Here is a 24,139-nt window from a genome sequence, read left to right as displayed (position 1 = left end):
GTAGTTTCATAAAGAGTGTAAAACATTTCATGCCGAAACATGCTTTACAAATGTAAGCCATGTTCCCATAGTGAGATTTAAAAGAAATCAACATTTCAAAAATGTCCTACCTAGATTTTATATGGCATACTGCGCAGATGTTGACTTACATGAGCAGAATGGTGTACGTACAGTAGTGATGAAAAGACACAGAAAATCCAGTTCTTTTGTAGATGTTAATTTTAATACCTTTAACCCAAGTCAATATATGAAATCACATTTCATATGGTAGGTACCTAGTCAGATGTGATTGCTCAGACTTAAAGGGGGAAACCCACTTTAGTGCAAATAAGGCATCAGCATCTGGCTGTACCTTTGGGGTGACTTTCTGAAGCAGTCAGAAAGAGCAGAAATTCGCAGTGGTTAAGCAATAGGGTTGTCATGATCAAGGCTTAACAATAGTGGAAATAACAAAACAAAACAGAAAGAAGTAGGGTCAACAGCTCTGCACTAATTTAATGTTTTGTTTATTACATTGGCCTGCTTATAGAATAGCTTTCTGGGCTCAATTGCTTTTTCTGTCATAGGGACTGAAACAAAGGGGGTGGTCTTTCACACTTGATTTGTACAGGATTTGTAAATACTCAATGTGATATTGCAATTTCTTATTGCAGTACTTCCTTTGTGACTTACACAGAGATCACCATTATTGTTTTAGTACCGGTTCACTTAGGCATTCTATTTTTTTCTCTTTATTCATTAGGGAAGTATATCAGTGTCACAAAAGAATGAGTTTTTAAAACCCTCTGGTCTGTATTTTGCTTTTGCTTATACTATTATAAATAAAGAATAATTCCACTGAAGTCAAGGGAAGTTACAACTGTAAAATCATGGTGAGATGAGAATCAGATCTCCGATTATTAAAATCCTGCAGTTAGCCCACAGATCTAAAAGACGCACATTAGCACACTGGCTCAATAAACTGATCTATTTTGAACATGGTTGGCCATATAAAGGAGACCATCAAGACCCACATCCTGAGCCGCAGCTGAGGACTACTCAACACACCTCAGGGTACTGTGGGTTCTTTTCACTCTCTTTGCAAAGGTACTTTTCACTCTCTTGAACTTGGAGCCATCTAAATGTTGGTCCAGTCTTTGACACAAATTAAAGCAACCTGAAGGGGTCTGAATTGTCCCCCTCTTCAGAGACAATCCTCCTGTGGTCAGGTACACCAACTTTTCATTGCTAGAGTGGTGCAAAACTGCCCTAACACAGAGCAGGATCTGGGATCAAATATTTGGGGACAACTCGTCATATGTTGGCACCTTAAATTGCATCTGGAGATTATTATTATTTTATTTATTTATTTATTTACATTGTGGTAGCATCCAAAATGTGTTAAGTGCTTTCCAGGTATTGTACAATCTAAAAGTCTGCATTGGAGCACAAAAGCTAATGTGCCACCCAGAAGTGCCTATTTTCCCCTTAAATTACCTGTGTTGTGTGCATAGCTGCCTGTTTGATTGCTCAGGGCTTGGATGGACTAATGTTGCCGGGTGCAACTCAGGTGCTGGGCTTGAACAGAGAAATAGTGATTTTTCAGACAGATGGTTCCAGAACCTGAATCTGAGTTCAGGAGTTAACATATGATAGATAAAATCATAGTATCCAACAATAACGTGAGCCTGAAATATTGAAATCAAGGGTCTCTGTGGGGCTATGGTTGCTCCTGTTTCTCCATAGGAAGGTTTGGAAATGCAAATCACAGGACCTCCTGGCTGCATCTACAGATATTGCTGGGCACAATTTCTGAGGCCCATTTAAATGTATCCCCTGGTGTTCATGAAAGACATTTGTTAGCAGCCTAAAGAGACTGAAGTCCTCCAAACAGGTTCAGTCCAGGCAACAGTAGTGAAATCTTTCCCACGCTGTGCCCCATCAATGTGTCTCAATTCTGTCTTGCAGTGACTAGCTTTAGTGTGAGTGCATAATTCAGGTTTTGTGCTCATTCAGTCCTTGATGTTTCTACTGAGATGGCCACTTTTGGCCATTTTAGTGTTGTGGGCTAGGATCTAAAGTGAAAGCTCTGGACCATTTTACATAGCCATTGAGACAGCCATTAGATGGTGACAACTTTCAGACACTACTGACCTGAGTTGGATTCAGTTAGGTGACCAACAGGAGAAAAGTTCCACGTTCCATTACCAGTCGTTGAAGGATTCACCCCACCTCCTCAGTGATAACATGTGTGAGTGTGTAATATATAAAATATATATAAAATAACTGTAGTTATGCATGGCCAGAACAGAGAAATGATTGGAGAATTGCTAACATAGTTCCTATTTTTAAGAAAGGGAAAAAAAGTGATCCGGGTAACTATAGGCCTGTTAGTTTGACATCTGTAGTATGCAAGGTCTTGGAAAAGGAGAAGGTAGTTAAGGACATTGAAGTCAATGGTAAATGGGACAAAATACAACATGGTTTTACAAAAGGTAGATCGTGCCAAACCAACCTGATCTCCTTCTTTGAGAAAGTAACAGATTTTTTAGACAAAGGAAACGCAGTGGATCTAATTTACCTAGATTTCAGTAAGGCGTTTGATACCGTGCCACATGGGGAATTATTAGTTAAATTGGATAAGATGGTTATCAATAGGAAAATTGAAAGGTGGATAAGGAATTGGTTAAAGGGGAGACTACAACGGGTCCTTCTGAAAGGTGAACTGTCAGGCTGGAGGGAGTTTACCAGTGGAGTTCCTCAAGGATCGGTTTTGGGACCAATCTTATTTAATCTTTTTATTACTGACCTCGGCACAAAAAGTGGGAGTGTGCTAATAAAGTTTGCGGATGATACAAAGCTGGGAGTTGCCAATTTAGAGAAGGACAGGAATATCCTACAGGAGGATCTGGATGACCTTGTAAACTGGAGTAATAGTAATAGGATGAAATTTAATAGTTAGAAGTGTAAGGTCATGCATTTAGGGATTAATAACAAGAATTTTAGTTATAAGCTGGGGATGCATCAATTAGAAGTAACGGAGGAGGAGAAGGACCTTGGAGTATTGGTTGATCATAGGATGACTATGAGCCGCCAATGTGATATGGCCGTGAAAAAAGCTAATGCGGTCTTGGGATGCATCAGGCGAGGTATTTCCAGTAAAGATAAGGAGGTGTTAGTAGCGTTATACAAGGTACTGGTGAGACCTCATCTGGAATACTGTGTGCAGTTCTGGTCTCCCATGTTTAAGAAGGATGAATTCAAACCGGAACAGGTACATAAAAGGGCTATGAGGATGATCCGAGGAATGGAAAACTTGTCTTATGAAAGGAGACTCCAAGAGCTTGGCTTGTTTAGCCTAACTAAGAGAAGGTTGAGGGGAGGTATGATTGCTCTCTAGAAATATATCAGAGGGATAAATACCGGAGAGGGAGAGGAATTATTTAAGCACAGTACCAATGTGGACACAAGAACAAATGGATATAAACTGGCCACCAGGAAGTTTAGACTTGAAATTAGACGAAGGTTTCTAACCATCAGAGGCGTTAAGTTTTGGAATAACCTTTCAAGGAAAGCAGTGGGAGCAAAAGATCTATCTGGCTTTAAGATTAAACTCGATAAGTTTATGGAGGAGATGGTATGATGGGATAACATGGTTTTGGTAATTAAATATTCATGGCAAATAGGCCCAATGGCCTGTGATGGGATATTAGATGGGGTAGGATCTGAGTTACCCAGGAAAGAATTTTCTGTAGTATCTGGCTGGTGAATCTTGCCCATATGCTGAGGGTTTAGCTGATCGCCATATTTGGGGTCGGGAAGGAATTTTCCGCTAGGGCAGATTGGAAGAGGCCCTGGAGGTTTTTCGCCTTCCTCTGTAGCATGGGGCACGGGTCACTTGCTGGAGGATTCTCTGCTCCTTGAAGTCTTTAAACCATGATTTGAGGACTTCAATAGCTCAGACATAGGTGAAAGGTTTTTTGCAGGAGTGGTGGGTGAAATTCTGTGGCCTGCGTTGTGCAGGAGGTCAGACTAGATGATCATAATGGTCCCTTCTGACCTAAATATCTATGAATCTAGTGGATAAAACAGGAAAAGGTCATCAACTCACAGAGACAAGGATTATGTATTAGAAACGAATAATAAAGGAAGACGAGCTCAAAAGGAACTGCTAACCTTTCTGTCTGACTGTTAGATGAGTTCCAGGAGTACTTTTGCTGGCAAAATGAGATTGAGACTTCTGCTGTCCACCCAAGACAGCTACTTTAGTCTTGTTTGCCAAAATTTTGTAGGGACTTTGAATATATCTCTTCCTGGTGCACACACCATTCGCTGCCACTACCAGTCAATAATGCTTCACACTTATCTTGTGAAAAGCTTGTTTTGAAGTCTTCATCATCCAGATTAAGCCAACACTGCAACTGGAAAACAAGTGGCTAATTTTAAGTATGCACTGGCCACAGCCTGAATTTGTGTGCTGATATCCCTCTTCAACACAGTGATGAAAAAGTGTAACTGGTCATGTCATGTATAAAAATGCCTTTTGATAGTTATATAACGTTCCTATGATGTTTGTGTATAAAACTGTAGTCCCCAGAGTTCTCTGCACAGACTTACTTGGCATTTTGGTAATGTTGTATGTGGATCTTGGCTTCTCATAGGTGCAGCCCTTTCAAAAAACCCTTTCTATTAGGAACCAATGAAAATGAATACTAACTGCTGTGTGCAAATTCTTGTAATCTGCCATTGCATGAGCTGTTAGGAAGGTTGAAAACAACACAAAAGAGCACTCTTTCGTGCTTTTACTCCCCCTTCCTGCCCAAATGCTATACATATATCTTTCTTTTGGGGAATTCTGTGCTTGAGTGCTGTGATATAAACTTCACAGCTTACAGTGAGATCTCATGGAAAACAGCTGTGTGTGTTCATGGCAGCTATCCTTTTACATTTTCCTGACATCGTTTACAGTTTCAGTATAAAGAGCCAGGGAGTATGGTGTTGCAAAGTGATGCCCTGCTTTTGCAAACAAAGGGGATGGGGGACTCTGTGCCTCCTGCTCTGTCATTTTCACAAACTATAGAGTAAAACAAGCTTCAAACTGCTAACTCTGTTTGTTGGATGATAACCTTATGCCAGCAGTGATTCCATCAATCATCCAGATCAGTTTCCCCCGCCCCCAGCTAACCACTCCCTCAGTACGATGGTCCTATAGGCACGATGGTAAAGCAAGGAAGGATGTTAACCTCTTGGAGACCTGACAGCAAACAGCATTGTGAGGTTCCAGGGCCTTAGCTGGACATTGCAAGGGTTGCTGACATGCTAGTAAGTTAAACACTGTGGCAGAGCACCTCTGCAGGAGCAAGCTATCTAGAGAGATTGCCTGTTTTCTCAATGCTGAGAAATCTAATCCTCCGCTTCGATCCAAAAGGGCTCATCACGGCAATATGAGAAAAAAATAATGCCACTGTTTATAAACATAATATGCCCCACTGCAAACAAAGAGCCCTGTCAGGTTCAATAAAGCAGGAGACACCTTTTGCTTGTTTTTCCTGACTATTTGTGGGACAGGTTGTTTAGTAAAATCACCGATTATGACAATGACGAATGCAGTCTATGTTTCCATGCTGCACTGGGACAGGCTTCCCCACCGTAGTAAATCTAGCCTGTGGTGCTAACTGGGGAAAGGAGCCGTCTTGGCAAACATCTTATTAGTCTAAAATAAATGATTCAGAATGCAGGTTCGGATACAGATTGCAGGGAGTATAATGGAATTGGTTTTCTGAGCCTGTTCAGGCTGTAAAGACATGGAGTATGCTTTTCAGGAATTCACTAAAGTGGAATCAGCTTTGTGCAATGCAGCCTAGAAGTAATATTGCTGCCATCCAGCTAGTGTCTGTGGAACAGCATCCTCTTAGCTCTTGAAGTATCAGGAGTTTATATAGCGAAAGATATTTAATTTTTTTGGTGATTATTAAACAAGGAAATTCTAGCTGCTAGAGAGGGGCATGCCTCGTTCCGCGTATTTTTGTTGTTGTTGTTCACTGAAATAGTTGACCACATCAGCATCCAATTCTGGTGTATCATGTGGTTTCTCATGTGATGCTGGACTCCCTGCGCTTTGGAGAGTGAGCCTTTGTGACTCGGCACTCCTGGACAGTAACATTCAGCAACACAAGAGACTTTGGGGGGGTGGAAAAGAGCCCCCGCAAAAGCCCAGAAATAAAGTTGAATCAATTTATTATTATATTTATAATTGTTTTATTAATTCTTAACTCTTTGGCTTTTATTTTTCATTTTGGGTCTTCCCGCTCCTCCGTTCCTGCAGGCTTCGAGCTGCGCTGTTTGGAAGAAGCAACGTCGTCTTCTCTCACAGCTACGACGCGGCACCGCTCTCAGCATATCCTGCTTTTTCCCCCCATTTACCTGGGCGGCTTCTGCTGTTTCTGTTGCTGCTGCCGGGGCTGCTGCGGTTTGGCTGCCTGTGCTTCACCCTGGCATGTCTGAGTCAGGAATCACTCATCTGCACACTGCTAAGGAAGAGCAGCGATGGAACGCTGGCCACATTTTTTTTCTGTTGGTGCTGGAAGAGAAGGGTTGTGATGTGGGATGGGGTGTTTTGGGGTTTTTTTTGGAAGGGTGGGGACGTTAATCCAAAGTGAGGTGGGAGAAAGTTTAAAGAAATATTACGCAAAATAATCCAGCACACGACAAGGGCATCAGCAGCACGAATCCAGCCTCTGCTGCTCGAAAGGATTAACATGGGAAAAGCCACAGTGATGCAGTAGTGTTTCACCTCAGCACTGTGCTGGAGATGGATGAATAAGGTATCTGATATGTCCGCCTGTAAAGGCAAAGCTGTGGGAGGAAGAGAGCGAGAGAGCAAATGAAAAGGAAGAAGAAACACTGTATTCTGTTTGTCTGATTCTGTGCATTCTTATTCTAGAGAGGGTTGCATAATTTACCAAACAATGTATGGACGGAGGGACTGTAAATTGTAGTCTGAACACTCCCGACGCTGTCAGGGAGGGAACTGATGGGCTAGGTGACTGTGCTGACATCCCCAGGGAAAATGGCCATCATGCAGTATATATTTATATATGTATGTGTATCTCTTGTGTGTCCATGTGTAGACATGAAAAAAGGCATTTCTGACCAATTTACACAGGAAGTTTGTGAGTTTGCTAGATCAGATTTGATTGCAGCTTATGTTTTCAGCTACAGCTCTACACCCATTTCCTGAATCAGAAGGTGCTTTGTGAAAACAGACGTATGCAGAATTCTTTTAAGAAATGTGAAAGCAGCTTCTTTTGATTTAACACCTTGAAGCACTGAATCTTCTGTACTGTGCTGAGAGGAACTGTGTGGGTTTTGTTTTCTTCATCTTAAAATCTTTATAAACACAGCTGTATTTAGTATGGTGAAAAATTCTATACTGTAAATAGAAATGTGATCAATCTAATCAAAATAAATTTATCCCAGATGACTGCTAGACCAGCTGGCTACCACAGTCTTCAGATGGCTAAATGCTCAACTGAGATGGATTCAGCATTATATTTACTACTTTTTTTAAATTTCAAAATCAGCCTATAATTAAAAAAAGATTCTTGGTCCGGTTAAAAGAGGCAATGCTCACAACTGGCAGTGCATCATTCTGAAATGGACACTGATACTTTTCATTTTTGGACATGCCTTTGGAAGACTGTGTTTTTAGAACAGATGGACTTATCATAATACAGACATAGTTAGTATGGTGAAAACTAGTAGACAGCTCAGGTTGGCCATATCCATGTAATGTGCAAAATGAAGTTAAGGGAAATAAATGCTGCACTCAACTAGTGGGGACTTGGTATGATTTTCAGCCACCACCTACTGTGAGAGTTTGGGGTTTTTTTAAACACAAATCCAAAACCCATAAAGTCATTTTAAAATTTGTATGAGGGAATTTCCCAATAGTCATGGTGAGCTATCCTGCAAGACGCCTGTCTGGGCCTTCCACTATTTGTTACCAGGTCTACAAAGGCAGCCCTGTGTGTTGGATTATATTTAGCCAGCTGTTGGATAACATTCCGGTGTTGTGGGTGGAGGAGTCTTATTACTTCCAAACTATAGTTATCTGTTTAAAGGAAAAATAGTTTTGGAAAATACATTGAGCTCAGCTAAGGAGTTGCACCTCTCATGTACCTTTCTCAAATGCTGTGTTTCCAACCCAGCCACTTTAAAACAAAACAGGGAGGAGGAAGAGAGACTTTAACTTATAGCTTCAAAGCTGCAGAGACAAGCAAAATGTCAGCAGCTTGTAATTAGCTGCTCAGGGTTACGTCAGTGACTGTATCTCTCCAAGAATAACTGTGATGTGTGCCACAAAGTAAGGAAGATAGTCATAACCTAGTTATCAAGCCTGGTTCAAACAAGAGCAAATGGATTAATGAATCTGCTGTGTTCATAAATCAAATATGGATGGATTACATATATAAGACTTACTGAATTCTGCATAATTGAAGGCTAAATTAGGAACTTGTCAGAGGGCATGTGTTCACTAAGTAAAAGCGTGAATCCTTTAAAAAATGCAGATGAACTATCCCTGAAAATATCTTTAAGGACTCCCATCTAGTACAAGCAGCTGTATGACACTGAAGCATGCTACAAAGGAAAAAACCAAGAGATGGACGGAGGTGCTTAAAAGAAAGGGAGTAAAAAAACATAAAAAAGGCATGCTGAAATTCTGTTTTGGCATTACATGTTTGATATTAAAATACCACCCCAGAGAAGACTTATTGTGGTCTGATGTGGTTTACATTGACTCCTCTGTTTAAGAGTGCAAAAAAAGAAAAAAGATTTTGTGAGGCTCAGTACATCATCTTGGAGCCAAGCAGAAAACCATCAATACTGCAGAGTACCAGGAATGCTTGTTTTTAAAGGGACAAGATCAAGCCATGCTAGGATCTTTCTGTACTCTGCAGTTATTTTAGGTCTATGCTGGCCATTCAGCAACATTTAAACAGTGAGATTGTGGGGGGTACTTAATCTGCTCTGATTGGCCTTTTTCCACATTGTTGCTGTAAAATGTTTACATGGCTTTTATCCATACACCTTACAACATTCAGTTTGCATTTCTGTTTGTGTTCATGCTGCACAATTGCTACAAGCCTGGTTTGTTTCCATATTCCCAGCTGAAGTCAGTTTCAGTTCAGCTATGTTTATTTAGCTCCTTAATACACCAAGATAGATAGTTTGTATTATGCAAACACAGATTTTTTTTTTTACTGTGAACACAAATTTGTAGGAGGAGATGACTGTATATTAAACCAATAGCTCTTTGAAATGCATGTAATATAATTTAAATATACTTAATTTAATTAATAGAAGGTTACAAAAGCTAGCATTGTCTGAGCCTGTTTAATTTACATCTTAGACTTAGTCAATGAGCATAACCTGCCTGATCAGAATAGTGTATTCTGTGCGCCCAACAGGGTGGAAGACATTATTTTGTTTGTGTTAGTTCAAACAGCTGGTCATTAATGCAGGACCCATCTCCAGAGTGAAGTGCTAGTGGACATGAATGGCTCCCTGATTAATGCTGCCCCTCGAAGGGTCCTTCATCCAGCAGCGATGCTTGCAGCAGAATAATGCAGCATGATTTGATTGCGCTCTAGCAGGGTAGTATGTCATTGTGTCACCAGGCAATTGAGGTTATTATGGAGCAGGGCAGACAGACGGGACAGTGGGGTTACTAGACCGTGGCATTTTTAGAAATACAGGCCTGACCTACTTAGAGTTATTCTTGCTGGCTGGCAGCTTCATGGTGCATGGAGTGTCCTGATAGGCCGAGGCTGTTGCTAGGGGGAATTAGCATGAATTTTTCCACATACAGACTCGGTGATTGAATGATAAAAGCTGACTGGAATTAAAGAGATTCGGTTCAGTATTATGCAGATTTATCTCTCTCATTTTTCTCTCTCAAATGCAGAAAAAGGAGCAAAGACAGTTTGTTGCCATTTATTCTTTGACCTATTTTTTGCAGAGGAAGGCAAAAGAGTTATGAAATGTTGATAATCATTTACTGTTTTAATCTTTAAAATGATGCTGCAAAGGGTAAGATATTTAAGTTCTTAGACTGCTTGGAACAGGTAACAGATTAGGGGTTATATTCTCTCTCTCCTGTGCACTGCACTGTTTTGAGGCATGCATCTTTCATGTACTGTATATTTGAACTCTGTCCCCTTTAGAAGAGAACAAAACACATATATAAATTTTGTTCTGTCCAAACAACTGGCTTGTTTAAAAGAAGCTATGTAGGATTCCCAGTTTGGAAAGGGAAATATATACCAGCTTTTATTGCATAACATTATTCTTGACTCTTTTTAGCTATCCTTGCTTCACAAAATTAATCTGTTTATGTTCCTGGGTGAAATTCTTCTCCCCAGTCTCTGTCTCCCATATGCACAGACAAACCCAAGATTTTCTACAGAGGACAGTGTTGTGTGTAGTGTTTATCTGGAAAACTATTTGCATACTGAAGACATATCTGTGCTGCATGTACAGTAGATAGTTATAGCTGGCCTGTGATCAGTTTGATAAGATAACCTCTTCTGGATTTCCAAATAGCTTTCTGTGTTCAGTTTGGAACTGGACTTCCTCAGTAGCTCTTTTTTTATACCCATCCCCTTAAATCAGTGCGGTTTTTATTGTTTTTTAACAGAATTCTAACCTCCCTTCAGGAGGCAAATAAAAACAGTCAATCAAGACTTCCTTGATGTAATTGTGAATATTTTCTTTGTTATCATTAAGTATAGAAGATCTGTGTTTATATCACAATTTTCCTCTGTTATCCTTCTCCATTCACAGAAGTTAAAATTTTGTGCTTGCAATTTTAAATTAATTTTCATGAACACACGTTATGATGTCACAAGCAAAGAATTATAACTTCTTGAAATAGAGGGAAGAGGTGGAATGTGGGAAAGAGACAAAAATATTGATTGGTAATATAAGAGTGTGACTGTATGATGAAAGGCAAGTTGATTTGTGTTTGAAACTTTTCATTTAAAATTTCTTTTAAATGCTTTTTCGAGTGATGTAAACCGTGTTCACAATTCTCCAGACACCCAGAATTCCCAGTGAATACAAAGTTTTCTGGCCCCTCTACCTCACCCCCCACAGATTCTTGGACAGGTATGAAGATGAAGCAATGGAAAACGGAGACTTATATTCTTATGTCTTAGTGACCCCCCACCCCTCCCAAAAAAGCCCTTAAGTCTTCTAATCACTACTCTCATACAGATTTAAATTTCTGCCATCTCTTCTCCACCTTTGACTCTCTCCTTAAACACAGACCACCTCCTTACCTCTTCCTCAGTCCAAGGCGTTGGCAGTGGTTTTTAAGGAAAACTGACACTATCTGATGCAACTGGCTGACTCCTCAAAGATAAACTCAGCATTGGATGCTTGAGGTATCCTTCCCACTCTCTGGCTCTCAACCTCATTCCTACTTTTCTTCTGATCTGGTGTCCTCTTAGCTCCGTCTTTGGCTGCCACTTCTTCTGCATGAAATCCCTCGGTGTTCTTAACTGATCTCATGGCTTCAACTACCCTCTCTATACTGACAACTCACAAAACTACCTCTACACTCTGATCTCTTCCTGGTTCAGACTTGCATCTGCAAATATCTCTCTAACGTCTCTAACTGTATCAGCTCAAATGACATGCCTCACAGAGCTCCCACATCTTCAGGGAGTATATGCCCGCTCCTATACCTTGTAAGGGGATATATTCTTGTAAGAGGGTGTATCTATTGCTACCTCTTTGGTTTACCTGCTCTGCTGATGATGCAGAAGAGTGTTGGGCCGAGGCCATGCTTGACCCCTTCCTGTCCCTTTGGGTATGCATTTGGGAGCCTTTCCAGCTCGGGTTCACAGAATTGTGCTCATGGGGTGCACGCTAGCATGCTAAAAATAGCTGTGTAGCTGTTGCTTTGACATTGTGACTTGGGCTGGAGCTCGGGCTCTCAGCCTTCCCCTCGGCTTGAGAGCTGCAATGTCTGTCCAGCTGTTTTAAGCCCCCTGGTCTGAGTTGTGGATCCAGGCTAGGAGGCTTGCTCTCCGATGCAGTGTAGACACACCCTTTTAGGGTGGCTTGTGCTCGAGGCTAGCAGGTGGGTAACCTCTGTGCTAGGGAAAGGAAGGAACTGGGATTGTGGCTAGCTTCTGGTGGAGGAGAAGCCTGGTTTTGCCCTCCTCACAGCGTGCCTCTTCATAAGCCAGCCACAACCTAGTCGTTAATTATGATTTGGAATCTCTTTCAAAGGGCTTTTAACAGCCCCTAGAAATAAGCTGTCTAGTCCACAGAAACATCAGCCAATAAAGATGAATGTGCAATAAGGTGTGTGTGTACAAGAGAGGGAAATATGACTTGCAACCTTTCTTCTAGGAAGAGTGAACTTTAGGTGTCCTGAAATTCTTGCACAGCACTGGATGCAAAAGATAGGAGGGAGGATTCTAAAGGAAAGGAATAAATAATATGGAAGCTTTCCCAATCAAGCATTGTACAAACAAGTCTACATATTCCTTGATGATTGGAATTTCAGTGCAGAACATGTCTCATCCCAAGAGAGAGAATGTTTTCTTATCACAAACTACAAAGTTAGTTGGTTTAATAAACCATTAAATGGCTTATTAGATGCACAGAAAAATGCAATGCCCCATAAATTATATTTGACAATAGGTTACTTTTCTAAAATTCTTTTTAAAGTGACTCCAAAAAAAAGAAATATCCAATCTGGTTTCCTTTGGTATACCTTAAGTTCAAAGGCATAATGAACTGACAACCTGTACTTGGTGGAAGAGGGACAAAGGAAGATTCATGTAATAAACCTGTTTACCCACATTCTTGTCTTGATGTTGGTGGAAACTATAAGTGGCAGAAACATAGGCTTAATTAACCCCAAAGAGCAAGAAAAATGCTTTTACTAAACCTCCCAAAAAAGCAACATATCCTGGAAGACTTTGAAAGAAACCTCTACATTAAAAATATTGTAAATTCTCTGCATTCCTTTAAAAACGTGTTTATGGCAATCTTTCCTGACTTCCTTCCAATGACCTCCTTTGAGACTCCTGTTGCTGCAGCAGCGTCTGCTTGTTAGTTAAATGTCGCTTGTCTGCAGTGACAATTCTAGTATACTGCCTGCTATCCTCAGATTTGCTGAAGAGTGTGCCCTAAACCTTAGCATTACTGCAACTAAAGATGATTCACCTTTAACAAAAGTGGCCTATGATTTTGGTCCTATCTTCACTTGAAACTGTGAAGTCCTAAAAGTGTCCATGTTGTTTGGTATACTGTTAATAGTGAAGTCTTGGGTGGCTATGGATTTGTCAGACATTTTGTACTGTAACCACACAACCTTCCAGTTTCCTGAAAATGGCCATATGATATAGCATAAAAATATGGCAATACCAGTCTGCACTTTCTTGCCATCAAGAGAATAGAGCTGTGAGGAGTGAACCACCCTCTTTAGCCTTCACCATCCTGCCAGGATACCAAGATCGACACTCCCTCTGCAGATGTATTTAGGTTCTGAGTTCAAACCAGAAGTGCAAGGAATTATATTATAATTCAAGAGTAGCAACTGGCATATTTCTTTTATTGCACTACAAGGTGTATTGAGTAGTTTACAAATTCAAAAATATGCCCTCTAGAAAAATTTGGATATAGGCAAAATTTCCCTTCTTACGGGAATACTGTAATACTCTAAAAATCTGCCAAACCAATGGGGCACGAAAATCTATTCCTGCTTCCACATTATTGATACATGCTTATATGTAGGTGTATGTATATATACATACAAAATAATACCACACATAGCATGCATGTGCAGTATGTGATGTATAATGACAATCTATGTCAGGAGAAGGTTGCAATTCATGGCTCCAGAAAATACTTTTATTTTAAATTAAAATATGTCTTCACATAAAACTTGAATAATTCTCATGAGTGGCAAAGTCACAACTGAAATCCTGTCACCTAGGTCTCATGACAATACAAATATACTAGTGTTTTACACTAGAGATAAAGAAGAGTGTGTGTAAAGACATAGGCAGATAGGCCTTCAAAGCAACTCACACGGTCACACATTCTGTTTTCAAGAATTAGAGGCATAATGTAGAGTATTAATACTACAGAATATGCTCTTTAAGTTAAAAAGACAGGTTTTAAATATTATTTTTCATGCCCCCTTCCATTAAGCCTCATCCATTCCAAAATGTATCTAGATGGGGTCCTTGGCAGAAATCCTAGCCGTATTGAAATCAATGGAAGTTTTGCCATGAATTTGAGTGGAGTCAGGATTTTCATCCCTTTTGTTTTCCTCTACCTTTGGATTCACCCTTTTCTGTATCCTCACTCCAATAATGTGTTGGCCCTACATAAGCCTCTGTGATGAGAGTCCTGCTCTTAGGACGGAAGAATCCCATGCACCGCTACAGGCTGGGGACCGACTGGCTAAGCAGCAGTTCTGCAGAAAAGGACCTGGGGATTACAGTGGATGAGACACTGGATATGAGTTAACAGTGTGCCCTTGTTGCCAAGAAGGCCAATGGCATATTGGGCTGTACTAGTAGGGGCATTGCCAGCAGATCGAGGGAAGTGAAACGCTATTTCACTAGGAGGGTGGTGAAGCACTGGAACGGGTTACCTAGGGAGGTGGTGGAATCTCCATCCTTAGAGCTTTTTAAGGCCTGGCTTGACAAAGCCTTGGCTGGGATGATTTAGTTGGTGTTGGTTCTACTTTGAGCAAGGGATTGGACTAGATGACCTCCTGAAGGGTCTCTCTTCCAACCCTAATCTTCTATGAACTGGGGGCTATATTAGTAAAAATTATGAATTCTGGTTGCTGTTGTGAAGTTGTATTATGAAATATTACTGTCTCATGAGTGCTTACATGTATGTGGATCAATCGCTGCTGACTGGTTCTGTAGCAGGTATCCACCAGACAGATGCAATGGGGGATTCAACGACACAATTCAGGTCCAAACACAAACACAAATTCAATGACAGAATTGAGATGCAAACAGTGGGTGAGCTGCATCCTTAGAAAACCAGTTTAGCTCTCTCCTCTGAAGAGAGGCAGAAAGAAGGAGCAGCGAGAAGTTACCCAAAAGAAAGAACACAGGAATAATTAGCAAGCCACACAGAAGCAAAGGGAGCCAGACAGGAAGAGAAAGCAATGAACAGGAAAGAGCAAGGTCACCAGGATGTAGCAGCCTCATGGAGTGGGGGCCCTGCCCACTTTCTTAAGCCCAGGTGATTCCCAAGGGATTCTGACCCCATCCAAGAATTCCCTGGAGTGGAGAGGAAATGGTGGAAGGGATATATGTGTAGTTTGTCTTGTATGATCTGTACTCTCCTGTGCTTTGCATGAGTAAGTATAAAAGAGCCTAAAGGTTAGACTAGGGGCGAAGTGTGTGACTGTGTGTTAACTGCTTCATAATTGCTGCATGCATCTGAGAGAGTTAAACTGTAACTAGAAGCATCACACCTTTTTGATGGAATTCTGGGGGAGAGGTGTGTTTAAGTGCAAGAGAGTTTGAGGGGTCACCGGTGTGCTCAGAAGGGCTATGCCGCTGGACAGTGGGTGCCATGAGAGTGTGCCTGGAGACCCCAGGATCCAGGCAGTGGCTGGGCTCTGTTTGGCTCCAGGGGCTAAAATATACCAGAGATCGAAAACATAGTGTCTTGGATTCCCCTCACAGTGGTCCTGGTGAGTGGCCAGGAGGGGGCATTTGCCAGGATCTGTGACAGCTTCCATCAGTATTGCTCTGAAAATTAGCTGGCAGCACTAAATTAATGAACTGTGTACCAGAGTGTGCTCATGACTGTAGGAAAGAATGGGGGGAAATTTTACCTCAGTACTGAATGCGTAAGGAATGTGATGATGCTCTCCACTTTGTTTTTCCATACCAAAGGGCAGCCATATACTTTCAACCTAAAATGTCTTTTATTTTAAATAAACTAAAACAGCAACAAGAAAGAACACAAGTAAAGTCTCCATGTAAGTACAATGTCTCCTCTGAAATAGACTGTAGAACTTTTGAGAATAAGATTGCTGCTGTCACACACAGCAGTGTTCTCCTAGGTATAAAGAAGCCATACACAATAAGAAAACGTTAGGCATTGTAGTGGGCTTCTATATTTCATCCCTGTTTTGGTATCTCTGACTGTCTACAACAAAGTTGTTCATGCAAGTTTTAAGTCATGGTGCAGTACAACTTTCTCTGTCGGTTTGCCACATATTTTTCTTTGTATTTTGACTCCTAGTGCTTGTTTTTCTCCAGAAATAATAATTACAGCCCATTCCAAGGTCATGGTGTTTCAAATACTTCAAAGTATAGGTATTTGAAATAACTGTGCTTTTTAGAGGAGGAGGGGGTGGTGGTATTTCATCAGGGCTCAGAGGCTCAGTCATGATGTGGGGGGAGGTGTGCGGGGCGCATTGTGATGGGAGCTTGTTTTCTGGGAAATTTTTTAAACAAATGTTTAGTGAATCTTAATCAGATTCTTTTATAATGCAGATGTTGTTTTTACCTTTTATAATGCAGATGTTGCTGTATCTCCGAGCTGTATTCATGTTTACATATGTAACACATACCCCTTTATTGCTCAATGGAATATGTTCAAAATAGCAACGATATATATACAATAATACTACAATTTCCATGTTATTCTTTTCATTCTCTTTTAAATCTCAAACATAGTTATTTACACATGGGGCCTCCACTTCTTTTATATGACTTGTTTACATATATAGATTAGCCATTGCACTAAGGACTGTTTCAATTTGTTTTAACATTTGACAAGATTATGTCTCCTTCCTTGTAGTGCTGTGTGATATCTGCTGCTGAATTCCATTAAGAGTTCTGTGGATCATTCCTCTCCTTAGAGAAGTAGAAACTGCATCATTATGCCTTCCACTTACTTTCACAGTCAGTTGGTATAATTTCCATCAAGCATTTTTATTAGTAAAACATGGAGTAACACACTTGTCTTTACAGATTTCGTAGCCTTTGCATTAGACTCTCTATTACCACTATGTTCAGTGGCATAATATATATATTTTAATATAGAATTCAGATAGTTTGATTCTTATCTTTGTAGTTGCAGTTCTCCATTGGATGACAGATTAGCCTAAAATGAAAAAGGAATTGAAGACATGTAAATTAAGCATTACCTTCCAAACTATTTTTCTTCTCTTGTTTTATGACAGAAATCTGATTTCCTGTAGGCCAGTTTATGGCAGACCAAGGAGACCAAGCAGCCAGATGACATGTGGTTTCATAGAACAGATATTCTTCCTGCAGTATAATAAGAAGTAGTGCAGGGAGGTAGTCAGATATGGAGCCAACTCACTGTTTGTATTTTCTTCATGAAAAGCTAAAATTAATAATTTGCAATTAACACTGCAGTAATAGTGCAGTGTTATATAGTGTAAGTTATATTTGTACTTACTGAACTGAGACTGCTGAATTGGAATTAATTTGCAAACTGGATACAATTAACTGAGGCTTGAATAGAGACTGGGAGTGGATGGGTCATTACACAAAGTAAAACTATTTCCCCATGTTTATTCCCCCTCTTCCCCCTCCCCGCCCCCCCGCTGTTCCTCAGACATTCTTGTCAACTTGCTGGAAATGGCCCACTTTGATTATCACTACAAAACTTCCTCCCCGCCCCCCCGCTCTCCTGCTGGTAATAGCTCATCTTAAGTGATCACTCTGGTTACAGTGTGTATGGTAACACCCATTGTTTCATGTTCTCTATGTATATATCTCCCCACTGTATTTTCCACTGAATGCATCCGATGAAGTGAGCTGTAGCTCACGAAAGCTTATGCTCAAATAAATTGGTTAGTCTCTAAGGTGCCACAAGTACTCCTTTTCTTTTTGCGGATACAGACTAACACGGCTGCTACTCTGAAACCTGAACTATTCTAATAATTTGTCTAGACTCCAGTTTTCACTACAGATTTAGAGAACTCTTAAAAAGAACTGTCCAAAATTACAAGTGCTGTCAATTCATAAGTCGTAACAATTGACAGGCTATCCAATCCTGCATTCTTTGCTCAACGAAACTCGCATTGACTTCAGTGGACATAGGTGCTGAAACTGCTGCACCCCTTGGCTTGAAGTGGTTTCCATTATATACAGGGTTTACAGTTTGGTTCAATGGCCGTCTCTCACCCCCACTACAAAATTGTTCCAGCACCTCTGCCTGGCGGGAGTTTTGGGTATGGAAGGAATCCAGAATCAGGCTCTGGGTTTGGAGCAACAGTGTCTGTTATCTCATATTTCTTGATGGTCTTTTATACCAGAGAGACACGAATTGTAAAACAGCCTGGAGAAATTGAAGGCAGGAAAGCTGCAATAAAATTTTCACCATACTCCAGTGCTACATAATGATAGAGACCAATAAACTTGGTTATACTGTAGCATTGAAACAGTAACTTGCTTGCAAGCCTGCAAATCACATTAGATAGAAGAAAAAAAATCAAGAACACCAGCCGTCTTTTTTAAGAAAAAGAAAAATCTCTCATAGTAACAGAGTTTTATGGATTTTATTTTGCCCTTGATGATTCAGCTGGAGCCCAAAACGCTCATGTATTTTTATGATGGATGCAATGAGAACTCAGTATGTATTTTTCTGTCTTTTATTTCAATGTTTTTAAATTGAGTACGTTTAGTGAAGACCCTGAATTTTACAATAGAACTGAAGTTACTCATCTTTGTAGGCTGGAAAGAGGAGATCAGAGTGCTGATCATATGGTATTTTCTTGAAAACATTTATGACATAATGCTGGCATATCTCCACACTGTTTTGTGTTTTCTTTAAAGATGCTGGCAAATCCCAGAAGCTTATGGGGAGAAGAAACATCTTTAGACACTTCTGCAAGGAGGACTGATTTATTGCTGAAAAAAGTCATTGCAGTCTATGACTGATGAATTTGTTTTGTTTTCAATGATTGTTTAGGGTAGATAAAAAAAAGATTGATCATGCTGCAAATGGAAGACTACTGAAATATTTATTACTGTAAAGAAGGGAAATATTTCTCTTAGCAAAATAACTTTTTCAAATTTTAATTCTGTTTTTGTTTGTAAGGGGATGTCCACAAGCTTAACTTACTTTATTGGACTGCATTATATTGTTGCCCCTTTGACCTGAGCAGTTGGCCAAAATTCAGGAACTTGTAAGGTTGTTTCCATTTGGATGAAAAGTTGGTGATACAAGTCCAGGTATATTTTTGCTGTGATTTTGTTTATTCAAAGTTCTGTTTCCCTGAACACAGTAGAAACATACAGCAGGCAGTTTCCTTATTTAGAAATCCCCAAGTCTGTCCCTTCAGTGAGCTCAGTGCCCAAGAAGCTCTCTCTGATTCTTTTCAGGGTCATGCTTACAACTTCCGCTGCTGCCTTTCTTCCTCCAGCATACCTACAGCCTGAAACTAATATCAGAGCCCTTGTGTTTGCAACCAGTAAACACCTATTAATCAGCCAGGCTTTAGCTGTGCCCTGGCCATGCGGTTTGGTCCTTGGGTGGTCATCCTTATTGTCTGCAAAAGTTTTTACTATATAAAAAGGGCTTGATTGCTCATTCTTTTGAACCTAAAATAGAGTAGTTGGCATACCCATTTGCTTTAATGAAGTCTCTGATTGCCTCTGGATCCAAGACTCATAGACTTTAAGGTGAGCAGGGGCCATCGTGATCATCTAGTCTGAGCTCCTGCACATGGCAGGCCACAGAACCTAACTACCCCACTCCTGTAATAGACCCCTAACCTCTGGCTGGCTGAGTTACTAAAATCCTCAAATCATGGTTTACAGACTTCTAGTTACAGAGAATTCACCATTTACACCAGTTTAAACCTGCAAGTGACCCAGGCCCCATGCTGCCGAGGAAGGCGAACCCCCACTTCCCCCTCCCCCGGGGTCTCTGCCAATCTGACCTAGGGGAAAAGTCCTTCCTGACCCCAAATATGGTGAACAGTTATACCCTGAGCATGTGGGCAAGACCCACCAGGCAGATACCTAGAAAAGAATTCTCAGTAGTAACTCAGAGCCTTCCCCATCTAGTGTCTCGTCCCCAGCCACTGGGGATATTTGATACCGGCAGTCACTGATGGGCCACATGCCATTGTAGACAGTCCCATCATACCATCCCCTCCATAAACTTACCAAGCTCAGTCTTGAAGCTAGTTAGGTTTTTTGCCCCCACTGCTCCCCTTGGAAGGCTGTTCCAGAAATCACTCCTCTGATGATTAGAAACCTTCACCTGATTTTGAGCCTTGTTGATGGCCAGTTTATATCCATTTGTTCTTGTGTCCTCATTGGCACTTAACTTAAATAATTCCTCTCCCTCCCTTGTATTTATCCCTCTGATATATTCATAGAGAGCAATCCTGTGTCCACTCAGCCTTCTTTTGGTTAGGCTAAACAAGCCAAGCTCTTTGAGTCTCCCTTCATAAGACAGGTTTTCCATTCCTCGGATCATCCTAGTAGCCCTTCTCTGTACCTGTTCCAGTTTGAATTCATCCTTCTTAAACATGGGAGACCAGAGCTGCACACAGTATTCCAGGTGAGGTCTCACCAGTGCCTTGTATAATGGTACTAACACTTCCCTGTCTCTACTGGAAAGACACCCCCATCCCTTCCATGGCAACCTTTAGCACTTTTCAGCATAACAATATATATACATTTTTTGAGCATTGAAATTCATAAGGATGAAAGGAACCACTCTTCATACCTTAATCCCCTGCCAATGGGTTGGAGCATGCAGCATTTTAATATGGACATCAGAGAGTTTTTTCTTCTTTCTCTGGTTCCCAGAACCTCTGCTTTGAAATAGTCTCTAAAGAGATGAAAAAGAGATAGCTGCAGCTTTAAAATCATGAATGTTACACTGATGTAAATGGTTCTTCTCTTTTTATTTCAAGAGCCCAGTTTGACATAGCACATGAAGGTGAAAAAAGTATGGACCTCTTCCATTTTAATTTTTTTCTGCCATTTTATTTTTTATGTTTCAGGGATTAAAATGGGAAGAAAAGCATGGGAAAACCCACACCAAAACAACCCAAAATGTACTGATGTGTGAAATTTCTCATTTTTGTGATCCAGAAACCCAGGCATTTGGGAGGGTTGATGTAAAAAAAAAAAAAAAAAAAAGCACACTAGAAAACACACAACTATAAAGGAAAAAGACCGCGAATCTAGAGTACATTCATACAAAGTGAAGAAGGCGACAACTTTGAAAGCATTAAACCTGATCCAGAAAAATGTGAAGTGCCCCAGCCACTTAGATGTGGAGCTCTTTAATCCACACAAGTATTAGAAAAATCCAAAATATGTGAAAGTTCAAAAGCTATAAAACCATGAAATGACTTCTCATCTTTTCTCAAACATTGGAACTTTTTCTAGTTCGCTGAATGTTTTTTTTCCCTTTCATACCGTAAACAGACTGAAGTCACTCAACAATATATCATTGAATATTACAAAGCTGAAAGTAATTTCCATCCAGTAAGATCTATTTGGCTGTCTGTGCTTGGCATACAGTAGGGTGCTTTACATGATGTTTAAATAGTGGGTGATGTGCACAATTTCAGGCATTGCTGTTAGGAAGAGGAAGGTGACAAGATTTTTTTTTTAAATTATGCTAATTAAATCACATTTTACAGTAGATTTAAGCCATTTTAATCACTATCTCTGTTTTTAGATGGTGCTTTATTCACAGATGCAGGTAAAAAAAACAACCAACCAACCAACAAACAAAAGCTACATTTTTGCAGTTTCCCTGCACAATTCTAGAACACTCAAAAGCCACCTGTAATTGAAAAAGGAAGTAATTGTAGAGTGATTGATAGGAGTGTATTTACAAATGTAGGTTTCAGAGTAACAGCCGTGTTAGTCTGTATTCGCAAAAAGAAAAGGAGTACTTGTGGCACCTTAGAGACTAACCAGTTTATTAGAGCGTAAGCTTTCGTGAGCTACAGCTCACTTCATCAGATGCATATCGTGGAAACTGCAGCAGACTTTATATATACACAGAGAATATGTGTATATGAACATATTCCTGCCACAAGTGCCACAAGTACTCCTTTTCTTTTTACAAATGTAGGAATCTGAGTAGTTACTAAAATTTCCAGCCCTAAGGGCTGCTCTAACTTATATCCATGTGTCAATGGCCCCTTTGAGGATTTGCAGCCGCACATAGCTCCCTCTACCCACTCTTGTCCTCAGATTTCCCCCTCCTTCCTATGTACTGCCCTGGAACACCACCAGCAGCTGAACTTTTCGTGGTGGGGCCCAGAGCTGGCCCTCCGGACCAAGAAATCTTACACCTTTCCTGCAGCCCCATTGTGCTGACATAGCGGGTGTAAAATGGCTACAGGGCAATGATGAATTGGTGTTTATATGTATGCAGGAACATGTTGACCTCTGTGGGCTGGCTGCAGTTAAGAGAGACTAGGTATGTTTTTCTGGTGCTGAAAGCCAACAGAGACCTTCTTCTAGCTCAAGTGCAAGAGGCCTGTGCTTTTAGGGCTGAAGGAGCAGATTTTCACTCTGAGTTCAGCAAGCATGCGCGATTTACTATAGGGAGGGGGTATCTAATTTTGTAACTACAGTTTCATTGTAATGCTAATTTTTATACCCTTGCCCCTAGGTAACTGAATGCATCCGATGAAGTGAGCTGTAGCTCACAAAAGCTTATGCTCAAATAAATTGGTTAGTCTCTCAGGTGCCACAAGTACTCCTTTTGTTTCTGTGGATACAGACTAACACGGCTGCTACTCTGAAACCTGAAACAATATAATGATCCTCAGGCTTTCAAATGTTTAGGGTTAAGTTTCATTGGGAAAGGGATCATGCTTTTGACATTTTGATTACATTAAGTACTTTTAAAAATTAAAATACTTTTAGAATGGCTTTTTTGGAAGTTGTTGCAAAATGTCTTATGTTTTTGTTCTTTGATCTACTCAGTTAAATGACATTACATGACAACATTAGAACCAAAGGTAGATTTCAACATAGGCGTATGCAAGAGGCAGTTTAAGGGCAGGAATAGTAAAATGTTTAAGAAAAAGTGATTATTTTAAAAAAAGCCAGGATTTCTTGTCAATGAAGCTGATACAGGAGAGAAAAGAGGGTGACAAAAATATTTTCATTATTGATGTCCAAAAGAGTCAAAGCTGCTTTTCCAAAATGACAAGCAGTTGCAAGATGTGATAGAGGGCTTGTCAGTACACTTGCAATGTGAATTAAGTTACACTGAATTAAGGCCACTTTATTTCTGAATGAGTGTGTGAGGGGTTTAATGCAGTTTAACTGATCTACTTCTATTTCATACTTTTAGTTAACTTGTATTAGCTTTCCTGGCGGTCCCTATGTAGACAAGCCCAGAGACTTCTCCCCGGTTTCCCACCAAAATGCCTCCTTCACTTGTGGGAATGCACACAGGTCCATTTTCCAGAGGACCAGAGTTTAATTGACTTGCCAAAACTTAGGTAGGAAGTTTGTGGAAGAGCTGGGACAAAATCCTGATTTCTGAGGTGATAAAATAGGAAAAGAAAGTGAATTCTAGTGCTAGTTCTCTGAGCTGCATAACAGGTGAAATAGATATAAAACTGAGAAAAAGGAAAGTCATTTAAGAACTATTAAGATCTTTCTGAGGAAAACAGATCTTTAGGTAAAGTTGATGATGTAGCAGTAACGAAGAACTCTGCCAAGAAGCAAAGAGTCTGGAGTTTGGATTTGACCATTAGGGTAAGATTAGCTCTGGAAGGTTTGTTAAATATTATTATTATTTTGCCAAGGGAGAAATGGAACAACAAAGGGCAATTGATCCAAAAGGTCATTTAGAAGGGATGGTGTTTGAAAAGAATGGAATTACAAGGATGAGAAAAGTATAAAAATAGTAACCCAAATGTGAGTGGAGTTCTGGACATCAAGCACTCAAGATTCAAGGTCTTGTGTTTGTGTATACAGATACAGCACAAGTCTATAATTCCCTTGATGTATAGGATGAGATGGAAGCAATATACGCCATTCCTCCATGACCCTCAGAAGCTGAAATGATTGGTAATTCTATGTATTTCTCCAAGTAAAATCAGAAATGTAGTATCAAAAGG

The 24,139-nt window shown here is 40.3% G+C and overlaps 1 long non-coding RNA gene across 7 annotated transcripts in view; it reads left to right on the top strand.

Moving 5' to 3' along the window:
* The window catches only part of LOC311516678, a 330,542-nt gene extending 319,809 nt beyond the window's left edge, over nucleotides 1-10,733 (top strand). For all 7 annotated transcript variants that reach the window (XR_014710477.1, XR_014710478.1, XR_014710479.1 and 4 more), the window contains one exon: nucleotides 6,305-10,733. This is a non-coding gene — a long non-coding RNA (uncharacterized lncRNA). The remainder of the gene's footprint in view (nucleotides 1-6,304) is intronic.
* The last annotated feature ends 13,406 nt before the right edge of the window (nucleotides 10,734-24,139 follow it).

This window comes from Lepidochelys olivacea (genome assembly GCF_965140295.1).
Source record: "Lepidochelys olivacea isolate rLepOli2 genome assembly, chromosome: 2".
Taxonomy (NCBI): domain Eukaryota; kingdom Metazoa; phylum Chordata; order Testudines; family Cheloniidae; genus Lepidochelys; species Lepidochelys olivacea.
The sequence above is the reverse complement of the archived record's forward strand: the minus strand, read 5'-3'. Positions and strand labels throughout refer to the sequence as shown.